We start from the raw sequence: 14,198 nt of genomic DNA, 5'->3' as shown, positions 1-14,198 counted from the left end.
AGTTTGGATGTGTCTGTGGAGCGTCCATGATCTTGCCTCATACAAGTTGTGCTGGCTTCCCCAGTATTGTGTACTGTCTTACCCTTCACCAAAGTTACCATTTACCTATTGTCTATTTATTGTTTTTCCATCCCAACACCTCCCCTCCCTCCCTCATAACCATCAAAGGTTGTTTCTTTTTGTGCGTAAACCTTTTCATGAGTTTTTATAATAGTGATCCCACACAATATTTGCCTTTTGCGATTGACTTATTTCACTCAGCATAATGCCCTCCAGGTTCATCCATGTTGTGAGATGCTTTGCTGATTCATCATTGTTCTTCATTGTTGCATAGTACTCCATTGTGTGTATGTACCACAGTTTGTCCATTCGTCTGTTGATGGGCATCTAGGTTGTTTCCATCTTTTTGCTATCGTAAACAATGCTGCAATGAACATGGGTGTACATATGTCTTTCCGTGTGATGGCTCTTACTTCTCTAGGATATATTCCTAGGAGTGGGATTGCTGCATCATATGATATTTCTAGCTTTCTGAGGAAGAACAATATCATTTTCCAAAATGGTTGTACCATTTTGTATGCTCACTAGCAGTGCTTAAGAGTTCCAGTCTCCCCGCAGCAGCCTCTCCAACAATTGTGATTTTCTGTTTTTTTGATTTGTGCCAGTAATGCCGGGATGTGAATTTTAAGCTTTTTAAAAGTGGATCTAAATTAGCCTTTATTCTATAGCCACCTTAGCTCCATGACTAATGCCCAGGGCCAGCTTCAGCTTGACCAATCCATGTAATCACGTAGGGCCCCGCATTCAGAAGGGTCCCACACTTAGTTTAATGCTCTGCTGTCACTTTCTAGAATTTCTTAATAATTTGATCTTGGAACTTGGGCTGCTTGTTATCTAATGTCTGAAGATAGTTGTTTTGTATCATTTTTCCAGCTTCTTTAGTGGTTGTTTACAGCAGAAAATTCCATGAGGAGACTAATATTCATGTGTTAAAACAGAAGTCAAAAATGAAATTTGAACATATTGTAGATTATTTTTGAAATTTAAAAATAAAAATTGGAAAATAGAAATTATTTTGCTCACTTTTTATTACTGCTGAATTTTGGAACTGAAAAATTTGTATTTTCCCCTGCACCATGTTTTTACTGTCAGCTCTTGCATCCTTCCATGTGATTTGTAACATAAACAGTCTTAGATTTTTTTAAATCATGAGTAGTATTTATGTTATTTAGTTGAATTATAAAAAAAAGATTTGTTCACAATCATAAGCAAATCCAAACATCCATAATTTTATTCAAGAAAGCTATCCTGGAGATATTTGTAGAATTCTGGTATCCCAACTCTGTCCAATAACTTTCCATTAAATAGTAATTGTGACAGATGAATTGAATAGTGTTATTTAATTTGCATAAAATTAAAATCAGAAAAAAAAACTTCAGTCTACTGTACAATGTTTACTGCATTGATGTTTCAGTGATAGGATTCTCGTCTTCCATTCAGGAGATTAAATTTTGATTCCTGGCCAATGCACTTCATGAGCAGCCACCACCCACCTGTCAGTGGAGGTGCATGTTGTTATGACACTGGAATGGTTTTAACTAAGCTCCCAAACTAAGACAGATTAGGAAGCAAAGCCTGGCAATCTAACTTCCAAAAATCAGTCGATGAAAACTCTATGGATCTACAACTCAAAAACAAAAAGACAAACAGCCCAATCAAAAAAATTGGTCAAGGACTTGGACAGTTCACTAAAGAGGATATTTAACTGAACTCCAAGCAAATGAAAAGACGCTCATTGTTATTAGACTTTCCACAAATCCTATTGCCATCAAGTCAATTCCAACTCATGGCGACCCTATAAACATTAACAACAACAAAAAATAAAAACCAAATCTGTTGCCATGAGTTGATTCTAACTCATAGTGATCCTATAGGACAGAGTAGAACTGCCCCAAAGGGTTTCCAAGGAGCAGCTGGTGAATTCAACCTGCCGATCTTTTGGTTAGCAACCATAGCACACTGTAGCTCTTAACCACATACCACCAGGGTTTCCACCACCACCAGGGCAGTGAGATACAAATCAAAATCACAATGAAATACCACCTTACCCTCAGTTAGAATGACAATGATGAAAAACAAAACAAAACAGAAAAAGAGAGGTGTTGGAAAGGATGTGGAGAAATTGGAACATTCATCCATTGCTATTGCGAATCTACAGGTTGAACGTGGAGCCATCATATGACCCAGCAATCTCAACCCTAGGTATACACTCAAAAGAAATGAAAGCAGGAACACAAAGAGAAACCCATACACTAATGTTCGTTACAGCACTTCTCACAATAGCCAAAAGGTGGAAATAAGCAAAATATCCACCAAAAGATGCCTGGATAAACAAAATGTAGTACATACATACAGTGGAATGCTACTCAGCCATGCAGAGAAAGGAAGTCCCGATACATGCTACAACATGGATGAACCTTGAAAATGTTGTTGTTGTGTGCCATAGAGTCGCTTCCAACTCACGGCAACCCTATAAGACAGAGAAGAACTGCCCTTCAGGGTTTCTTAGGCTGAAATCTTAATGGGAGCACATCGCCAGGTCTTTTCTTCCATGGAGCTTCTGGTGGATTTCAACAACCAATCTTACAGTTAACAACCAAGTGCTTAACCATTGTGCCATATGCTGACTGAAGTTAGTCACAAAAGGACAAGCAAACACTATGTGACCTCACTTATATAAAATAAACAAACATATAGAAACCAAAGCTTATTATTGGTCACCAGGGGTGACGGGAAGCGACAAAAGGGGAGTTTTTGTTTAAGGGACACTGATTTTACTTTAACAGCAGTAAAATAATTAGGAAAATGATAAAGATAAGGGTGGCAGAACGTGAAGAGTGTAATCAATGTCATTGAATTGTACACGTAGAAACCGATGATTTGGCGAATGTTTTGTTGTATATATTTGCACCACAATTAAATAAAAGCCCTATGGATCACAAAGGTCCCATCTGCAACCAATCATGAAGGTGGTACAAGACCAGGCAGAGCTTTGTTCCTCTGAGCATGGGTCATCATGAGTCAGAGACCAACTCAACAGCAGCTAACAACAAAAACAATACCATGTTTTGGGAAATATAGCTCAGACTAACATTTTATTTTTAGGAATGAGTTTCAGCATAGGAAGCTGGTCCACTTTATTCTTCCCCAAAATTGTTTCCCAAAGGCACTTCTTTGGTAAGAATAAAGATTTTATGAATCTTCTTGAAGATAAACTCCTTCAACAAAGAATTGTTGCTGGTTAGGAGCCCTTGAGTCGGTTGCAACTCATAGAGACCCTCTGTACGACAGAAGGAAACAATGCCGGGTCCTGTGCCATCCTCGTGATTGTTGTTATGCTTCAGCCCAACGTTGCAGCTTCTCAGATTACTTGCTCAGCATTGAATAGGTGTGATGAAAGGATACAACCCTCACACACACTTTTCCTGATTTTAAACCACTCAGTATCACCCTTTTCTGTTCCAACTACTGCTTCTGGATCTATGTATAGATTCCTCGTAAGCACAATTAGGTGTTCTGAAATTCCCATCCTTCAAGAAAAACAAGGCTCGAGGAATTGATGGCCTGCCAACTGAGATGTTTTCACAAACGGATGCAACCCTGGAAGCCCTAACTCATCTATGCCAAGAAATTTGGAGGACAGCTACCTGGGCAACTGACTGTAACAGAACCATATTTGTGCCTGCTCCAAAGAAAGGTGATCCAGCAGAATGCAGAAAGGTTGGCAGTTCGAGTCCACCCAAAGGCACCTCAAAAGAGAGGCATGGCAATCTACTCCTGAAAAATCAGCTACCGAAAACCCTATGGAGCACAGTTCTACTCTGACATGCATGGGGTTATCATGGAGTCAACTCACAGGAACTGTTCCTTGTTGCTGTTGTTTTTATGTGGCTGAACAAGTCATAGTCCCCCTCCTTGAACTTCAATTTCCTCATTTGTGAAGGAGGAGAGATGGTCATATATTACACCTCAATGATCTCACTCATATCTAAAGTTTCATTTCTCTATATCGACAATTGCCTATCAATAAATTATTAATTTGTTAATAAAAATATAATTTTTACTACTTTTTTTAATATCAGAAATGTGGGATGCTTCTGTCCATTATGAAAATAAGTCCCACTCTTTGCTCATTAGCCACACATGGAGATAGAGCTATATGTAGAACATTCTGTATTTCAAGTTCAAGTGGCCTGGTGTAATCTGTATACATCTAATTTGGATGGGAAATTGGAAGTGACTCACGTACCTGTAGAAGCCCTGGTGGTGTAATGGTTAAGTGCTGCGACTGCTAACCATAAGGTTGGGAATTCAAATCCACCAGGCACTCCTTGGAATCTCTATGGGGCAGTTCTACCCTGTCCTATAGGTTTGCTATGAGTAGGAATCGACGGCAGTGGGTTTGGTCACATACCTACTTCAGATCCTGTCAGCCGCTCCTCACAGGCACAGAGGCCTTTTTCCTATAACCTAGGGCCCAGCTGTATAATCCCCACTCTCCAAGTTTATCAGGGAGCTAAATTCATCCCTCTCTTTGCCCCTTTCTCACATGTTCCTCTGTCTCCAGCTCCCCACATCTATGCTGTGGTTTCCAGTTCCTTGGTGATGCAAGAAATGAGGAAAAGTGCCTGTAGCCACATTCACCAGCCTGACCCCAGGTTCAGTAGCTATAGGGTCTTTGTTACTCAGCATAAGATGACTCTTTGCATAACTATTGTAAATTATTATATCCTGAAAGGGTTTCTCATTTCTTCACTGTGAGTTGAATTTTTTTAAAAAATTGCTTTCTGACATGGATTGAATTTTGTCTCCCAAAAGTAGATGTATCAGTTTGGCTAGGCCATGATTCCCAGCATTGTGTGCTTGTCCACCATTTCGTCATCTGATGTGACTTTCCTATGTATTGTAAATCCTACCTCTATGATGCTAATGAGGTGGGATAGGGAGCAGTTATGCTAATGAGGCAGGACTAAATCTACAAGATTGGATTGTGTCTTGACCCAATCTCTTTTGAGTTATAAAAGAGAGAAGTGAGCAGAAAGATGGGGAGACCTCATACCACCAAGAAAGCAGTGCCAGGAGCAGGCACGGTGCCTCTTTGAAACCAGGGTTCCTGCATGGAGAAGCTCCTAGTCCAGGGCAAGATTGATGAGAAGGACCTTCCTCTAGAGCTGACAGAGAGAAAGCCTTGCTCTGGAGCTGATGCCCTGAATTTGGACTTCTAGCTTATTTTACTGTGAGGAAAACAAATTTCTCTTTGTTAGAGCCATCCACTTGTGGTATTTCTGCTATAGCAGCACTAGGTAACTAAGACACCTTCTTTTGTCCTAGCTTGGTTAGTGCTCAGGCCCAGAAAGGGAAATTAAACCCTGGCCCAAGTGTCAATTATTTACCATCTTATTTTTGCTAGAATACAATAAATAACAAAATAGTCATATTTTACTTCTTTTGCTTCATGTCATGGATAAACAGTGCAAATTCCAAGAAGTCTTAGTTAAACACAGGAAAATTATTACAATTAAACAACTTAAGATTTTAACACTTTAGTAGTCAGATTATGATCTTTTCTTCTGTTTTAAAATATCATAGCATTTAGACAGAAATTATTGTTTCTGTTGTTTTAGTATATTGATATCCTGAGTTAAATAACAAAATGTTTTGTATTCTGAAGCCACTTTGCACCAAAAACTCCAAGTAAAAATAAAACAATATTGAGAACAAAACCTTAGGGCACATTTAAACATAAAATATTATTTAATAGCACATCTAAAGTTCAGTGTTAATATATTTTGCTTCCTTCTGGGAGAAAAACAGGCAGATAAACACTGTTTTATTTTTAAAGGACAGAAACAAGAGGGAAAAAAGAGACAGAATTTTATTTTAGAAGAAATTCCAATTACTGTATTCATTATTTTCCAGTTGTAAATTTTTCAGATTTCATCTGGACTGGATGTGTGCATAGGTCATGTGCATTAAAAAAAGAATATATTAGTATTAACAATTCGGACCTGTAAAACATCAATTCCTTTCTTTAAAGTACCATGTCTTGTCACACCTTAGGAAAAAACCACTGCTGTAATGACTTCTTTCCCTTTTTTTTTTCTGTTTTTGTTTTTTAGGCATATTCTGTATTGTTAAAACAAAAATCTTATTAAGCCAGTGATAGAAATTGATTGAAATTTATTTAATATATGATTTGCTAACTGGGGTAGCATTTCAACTAGAACTAAAGATGTTCTGAAAATGAGAGAACCTTGAAATACTCCTATACCAAATCTCATTAGCACTGCCATAGAGAAAAGGAACTGAACAGAACTGATAAACAAATTTGGGATCAGGAAGAATTTTCACAAAGCATTGTCTTGAAGGACAATTAAAATAATTTACAGATTTGCTCTAAACATAACGCCCAGTCTGACCCTTGGAATCTGTTTCCTGAAACGATTGAGTTATTCAAAAGGACACAATGCCCAGGGCAAAACAGTTTTACTAGTTTGTCTAGACCATTGTTTGACTAGGTGGCAACCCCCAGGAACCAGTTTCTCCAAGGCTCAGGGTTGAAAAGGACACTCAAGAGTACATGGCTAGGTTGGGTCACCCCACCTCCATGGACTCAGAAACCTGAATTCCAGAAGAATTAAAACGGTTTCTCAGTAGCCTTCACTTAATCTAATAAACTACTTTTACTTACTTCATTTAACAAATACTTATAAAACACCTACTACGGGCCTATCATTATCCTTACTCTACCACTCAAATGATGTATTATTGGGCTTGAAGATGCTGAGGCTAACGTAAGTAACAGTAGGTTGATGGGCAAATCCAAAAATTCTATTAATGACTTAAAATTAGGTAACAGACCAAACACTCAGTGGCCTGCTAGCACTTTCTTTCTCAAGATGGCAAAGTGGCTAAGCCTTTGGCTGCTAACCAAAAGGTCAACACTTGGAATTCACCAGCTGCTCCTTGGGAACCCTATGGGACAGTTCTACTCTGTCTTTTAGAGTCACTATGAGTTGGAATCAACTCTACAGTGAGGGGTTTAGTTTTTGTTTGTTTTTTTTTTTTAGTGAAGGAAGTTCTGTTACATAGATCCAAATATGTCTGCTTTGGCCTGTCAGAGCAACTCTTTCTTTTGACTGCAGGACAGAGCTAGATACAGACTCTCTTTACTTCATGTTTATATTGCTTTTTTTCAAACCACATACTTGGGGTGGGGCATAGGGGATGGTTCATCTACTTTGAACTGCTTCTCATACTCGTCTGTTAAAACACACAATTTTGCAAGGCAGGCCTCTGTGATTTTCTTTTTTTTCCATCTTATTCTACAGCCATCCAATTCTCTTTATTTATTTCTATATATTACTTAATATTTCAACTGACTCGTCATTCTAGGGAACATTCTATTCATGTAAGGTGATTTTGTCAATTTCTGTTCTGATCTAATGTTTCTTCTGTGTTGTATTTTGTCTCTCAGGTTTGTTTTTTTTTTTCCAGTAGTGTGAGGGGTTGAGAATGGAACACATTTCATTTATTTTTGTCTTTATTTTTCACCTATAAGCCCTATTTTACAAATATGGAAACTGAGAATCAGAGTGATTGTGGGACTAGCTCAGTGACGTCAGTTGTCCACTCCTGAAGTGGAATTTGAACCCAAACATTCTCACCTCAAATTAAATGATTTCCTTTATCTCCTAATGCTTCCATATTATGAGTTTTATTGTTGTTGTCTCATGACAACCCCATACACAATAGAATGAAAGCTGATCTGTCCGGGGCCATTCTCATGATTATTTGGGGATGAAACCACTGTGATCCATAGCATTTTTATTGGCTGATTTTTCAAAAGTAGATCTCCAGGTCTTTCCTCCCCATTTGTTTTAGGCTGGAAGCTCCACTGAAACCTGTTCATCATTGTAGTAACACCCAACCCTCCTCTGATAGACAGATGCTGGCTGGGTGTGAGGTACATTAGTAGGGAATTGTGGTCTCCCACACATTTCTTAGGATTCAATAATTAATATGATTATTTGCCTACTACATGGCTAATGATTACAAAATATTCTAAATAGAACACAATGTTAATCACAGTTCTCGTTATTGTGATAAGATACCATGAAGTATTTCCTGCTCCTTAGATCGAAGTAGAATATCACTATTCCAGAGAATGTGACCTTCTATTTTTTTCTATCAAGGGCCCTGACTTATAAAGAAAATAAATTGTATCCATACACAGCAATTTAAGTTACTGTTAGCTGCCATAAATTGGCCCCCAACTCATGGTGACCCCATGTGTTACAGAGTAGATCTGCTCCAGAGGGGTTTCTTGGCTATAATCTTTACAGAAGCAAATTGCCAGGCCTCTTTTTCCATGGAAGTTCTGGGTGGGTTTGAACTACCAACCTATCAGTTTGCAGTTATCTACGTACAACTTGTACCTCCCAGGCTTCCTAAGCTATTTATATTGTTATATTTTTGATAAACTAAAAGTGCTTACTTAAATTATAAAACTTGTTTTCACAAATATTCCAATGATTTTAAAGGCACTTACTTCTGTTTTATATTATGGTAAGTGTCCCCCCAAAATATCTGTCAACTTGGCTAAGTCATGATTCCCAGTATTGAATTTTGTCTCCCCCAAATATCTGTCAACTTGGCTAGGTCATGATTCCCAGTATTGTGTGATTGTCTACCATTTTGTCATCCTATATGATTTCCCTAAGTGCTGTAAATCCTATCACTATGATGTTAAAGAAACGGATTAGCAGCAGTTATATTCATGAGATCTACAAGATTAGATAGTGTCTTAAGCCAATCTCTTCTGAGATATAAAAGACAGAAGTGAGCAGAGAGACTTGGAGACCTCATACCACCAAGAAAGCAGTGCCAGGAGCAGAGTGCATCCTTTGGACTCGGGGTTCCTGTGATGAGATGCTCCCAGACCACGGGAAGATGGATGACAAGGATCTTCCTCCAGAGCCAACAGAAACAGATAGCCTTCCCCTGGAGTTGGCACCCTGACTTTGAACTTCTAGCCTACCGGACTGTAAGAGAAAAAACTTCTGTTTGTTAAAGCCATCCACTTGTGGTATTTCTATTAAAGCAGCATTAGATGACTAAGACAGTAAGTCAAGGAAAAGAAAAAGTAATGGGCGAAAGTGAGAAGGTTAAATTGAAAAATGGAGAATGTGAGAGGTTAAAAAAAAGAAAGGGAGAAAGAAACGAAAAAGTGAGAGAACAAAAATAATCAAAGAGGTGAAAGAGAAAAGATAAACAGAGCACCTTTTGGAGGAAACTATTTTTGAGGAGAGAAAGATGGACACTATTGCCGGAAAATCCATGATGCCCCCAAGGGACCCAGACCAGGACAGGTTCATATCGGGGCTTCAAATCAGTTCATTCCAGTTCAGACTCCTGCTGTGAATTTCCATTCCTGCCCCAGATATACAGAATCAGAATCTAAATTTTAACAAGATCCCCAGGTGATTCTTATGTATAATAAATGTTGGTAACATTGCTCCACTAGTGGTTCTCAGAATTGGTCCCTAACCAGCATGTAAAAATGGCAGGGAGATGGTGTCTGACCCCCACTAACTTCACAAAGGGGAAGAAGAATCAAGATCAATAGCCCACGGCTGATTCCTATGAGGTGGAGGCCAGACGTGCTTCCTCTCTCTGCCATCTTTACCAATTCTGACACCAACCGCCCCTCCCATGGCACTCTCTACTTCTCTGCTGGTTTCAGTAATTCATTGCAATGGCCACACAGAACTCACAGACAATACTCATGATTATGGGGTTTATTAGGGAAGTAACAGGTTACAACTCAGGCTCAGGAACACTCAGGATATAGATAGTTCTTCCAACAGGACAGCTTCCTCCCAGCCATACTCCCAGGCACTCCTCTCCTGGCCCTCAGCCTCTGCTCAAAGGCACTCAGCTTTCCCTCTCCATGAGCTGGGAAGCCCACCACACCATCTCCTGTTGCCAGGTCTCTGCCTCCAGATCTCAAGCTCCCGCTTCTCACCGACTTCAGGGTTGTAGCTTGCTCTCTGTCTCCTGGGTTCAGGAGCTTCTCGGCAAAAGGACCTCAGGTTCAAAGGACATGCTGGCTCTTGGCTGTTCTTTCTTGGGGGTGGTGGTAGCTTCTCTTCTTTCCTGCCTCTGGTGTGGCTCATTTCAAGCCCAGCGGGATGTTAAAACTAACTAATCCCCTCGGTGGAGCACAATTACCCTATCATACTGTCCTACCCAATCACTTGGATGGGAGCTACAAGCCAATGCTGAGAAAGGCCACACAAAAGAGGTCCATCACACCACAGGCCACCATCTGGCTTCTCTGGCCATGGCTCTTTTATACCTAGATTATAATTTCCCTCTCCCAATCATTTTACCATCCAAAACAGTAATTAACAATTAGTCCTTCAATAGGGCAAGAGTCCAAAGGGTGAGGTTACTCAGGTACCAGTCATTTAGGTCTGCTGCGGCTTTCTGTCTGACCAAAAGTTGTCTTCACATTCTGGCCTTTAATAAAATTTAACTGAGAGAAGATTATTCCCTTGCTCTGAGCCCCACAAGGTGTTAGCATAGCAAACCTTTAAAGAACTTTAGGTTTAGCCAGCGTGCTCCAGTCCAACAGTGCCTCTCCCTTAGTTCACTCTTTTACACTCACAGTTTCTACAATTACAGTTTTTATAATCATAATTAACTCTGTTAACAGTCAATACTTACAACCAAATCATATAATCTTATCAACATCTTCCTTCACCCTCTCTTCCCCAGACCCATCAGGAAAAGAGGAATCTATTCAGTTTGGATTCTCCCTTGTGCCCACCATTTTGAGTGTAAGCACACCCATGAAAGTGTGTAAGCCAGCCACTTCATGCCTTTATCTGCCCCCATTTTAGACAGCCAGTGTTTAAATTGCCCGTCCCTATCAAACTTTTTTTTTTTTTTTTTTAATCAAACCAGTACTCTGAGGAGACAAACATGGTTCTTTGGTCTTGAAGAATCTTCTGTTCTGAAACTTTGAGCATCTGCATCCACAAGCCAAGTCATCAAATTGCAACAATCTGTTTTTTTTTTTATTTTGTACCAGCTCACAGTGTCAAACATCTTCCTCTTCATTTGATCGGGTTCTGGTCAGCTCATCCTTAGCCATCCAAACTAGGTCACCATAGGTAGCAGCATTAGGCTTGCGAGTTCACATACACCTCCCAGCAGTTCAGACAGCCTCTTCACGCTCTCTCATCCCTAGTCCCCATAGGCTGGGTCAGTGGGTGCCAGTGGAACATGTCCAAACTTAGCCCTTCTCTTCATTGCTGCATTTCCTCTACTTTCACTCAGGAGTGGACCCAGGTGGTTACCACAAGCAAGCATACCAAGCTGTCTACTCACTAACCAAAAAAAAAAAAAAAAACCAAACCTACTGCCATCAGTCGATTTCAACTCATAGCGACCTTATAGGACAGAGTAGAACTGCCCCATAGAGTTTCCAAGGAGAGCCTGGTGGATTTGAAACTGCCAACCTCTTGGTGGCTCCCTTTAACTTCCAGGGCTGGAAGTGGTCTCCTTCTGTTGGACACTGACTTTTCCTTTCTCAATGTATCCAACAGCAAACAGCTTTCTTGAAATTCAAAAAGCAGAACAGTCACTTTTTTTTTCTGTAAATCTTCTGCTCTCTCAGCAGTTTGAGGTGGTTCTGCATGTCTTTTCAAATGCAAATCTGGGTGGGGCTCAGGTTTTCAATCTAAGTGTCCACTCTATACACATGGCTATTGCATTCAAACCAACAGCCTGTGTTTGCCTTGGGCAAATCCTAGTTCCCCTTTAAGCACATCCATTTAAGTATTGGCTGAAGGTGGAATATCATGCTCTCTGTTAGCTACAATACCCAGTATTCATGTCTATCATACACTGAGGTCTGCTTTACAACACTAGGCAGGAAAAATGTTCAATATCCAGAGAACATTCAATTAAACACATAATCCTGAACACATCACACTTTTAAAATGTTCAGGCTTTGTCTTCTCTTCTCCACACCTTAACTATCTCCCCAATCATAGGCATATGGCCTTGAGTATCTAGCTGGGTGAAACCAGTAGACCCTGGCCCCCTCTCAATCATCCTGCTTTTCTGGTCTGGCTTTTGCCCCAGGCTTTTCTCCCCTCAGCTGCAGCATAAATTTCCTTTCAGCCATTACAGGTAACAACAACCAAAGTAACCACCTAAGAATCAAAAGTTTCACTTCCCAAGCCTCTTTGTTCTTTCTCTTACAAAGTTCCATGCTATCATGAGTCTGGAGCCATTGCAAAGAGTCCTGCTTCTGACATCAACTGTAAAAGTAGTGTGGCGGCAATGTCTGACCTCTGCCTCATAGGAACCAGCTTTGGGCTGTTGATCTTGATTCCCCTTTCCCCTTGTGAAATTAAAGGAGCTCAGACATTGCCCCCACTCCATTTTTACATAGCAATACCGGCATCGCCTGGGAACTTGTTAGAAATGCAAATTCTCAGCAAGGGTTCAAACCAAACAAATCGGTTCAAAGCCCTAGTTTATAGACACAAGAGAATCTATTGATCTTCTTGTCCTGATCTATCAAAAAAATCCTGGTTTTCTTTTCATGGCACCCACCAACATCTCCTGTCTCTAGACTATATTCTTCCAATTTCCACATCCAGAGAGCTTTATCGAGAGTCCCTTGTTCTCCAACAGCTACTTTTGTTGCCAGGTGGAAAGCTCAGGCTCTCCTTGGTGTGACTTGTTACAGCCAATAAATAAGGGGCCAAGGTGGGAGAAAAGAAATTCACCTTTATTTCATTGCGCAAGGAAAGGAGCATTCGGAGCTGCTGCCTCAAAGACTGCTTGCAGACAGCTTGGGGAGGTGGGCTTTTACAGAGAGCAGACAAGAAAATGCAAATTCATCATGAATATTCAGGATTGACCTTCACGCAGGCACGCAGGGCTTGGAGACGATTAAGCATTTTCTCTAGACGAGGGTTTGACTCCCCAGGATGGAGGAAAAGGTCAATTTTCCTTCATTAACATGTTAAGTCTCCACCCAGAGGCAGGATGCTTATATGTATTTTGCATTTAATGAGCTGATAGGTCACTTGAAGTGTTAAGATGGCATCGAAAACCTGCGAAAACCAGTTGAGACCCGTTATACTATAGTCCATTCTGTGGTTGTCTTGTCAAAGACAATTTCAGAAAAGTGTGCAGCCTATTCTGCTCAGTGTAGGAAGATAATCCAGAGCAGGTATCTTTTAGAAGGGTTGGGCTCTGAGACTGCCAGCCTCACTTTGGCCAGAATTGCTCAGCTGGTGTCTAGTGATCACCATTCACCAAGAACAGGGGCCAAGGAAGTCCTCTTCATCTTTTATTAATTGTAACCCCACGTGTTGAAACATGAAGCCATTCCACTGCCTCTGCCACCATCTCATTGATAAAACCGATTCCTAGAGAATGTCGTACTATCATTGGCTTTTCTGATCTAAATGACTTTCTGAGAGCAGCAGGTCTCTCTTGGGACTTTTCTATCATGAATGAATACTTCTAAGTTTATGGATCATTATAGTAGGGTCACCCTCAATGACTAGATCTTTGTTTCTAAAAAAACACTATGATTATGGACTATAATTCCCAGACTTTTTGATTGAGATATGGAATGAGATTGGTGTGAGGAGGAAATAGGTGTGGGGGGGGGGGGTAGGGTGTGAACATAGAGTTTGTCAACCTTATATTTTGACAAGTAAGTTTTTTTTTTTAAGAATTAAAATCCATTGCTTTTAGGATAAGATCTGAAATACTTACTATGATCTCATAAACCCTGTGGAATCTGGTCCCTAGCTGGCATCCCAGACCATTTCAACCTACACTCCTCTTTGTTCTCCGTACTTCCACTCAAGGCCTATGCACATGCTGAGCTCTTCAAATGAAAATGTTGCTCCCTTCTACCTAGTTAACTCTAACTCATTCTCCAAAATCCAGCTTAAATATTATCTTCACCAAATATCACTTTGCCTAGATATTATACCCTTGCCCAGATTAGACAGGTTTCTTCTGTTATATGTTATAATTGTACCATTTCCTTTTCCTTCATAGCGTTTTGCACAGTGGTGTATGTTTGTGCATGATTG

This window comes from Loxodonta africana, chromosome 20 (assembly GCF_030014295.1).
Source record: "Loxodonta africana isolate mLoxAfr1 chromosome 20, mLoxAfr1.hap2, whole genome shotgun sequence".
NCBI lineage: Eukaryota > Metazoa > Chordata > Mammalia > Proboscidea > Elephantidae > Loxodonta > Loxodonta africana.
This window is presented reverse-complemented; position numbering follows the sequence as displayed.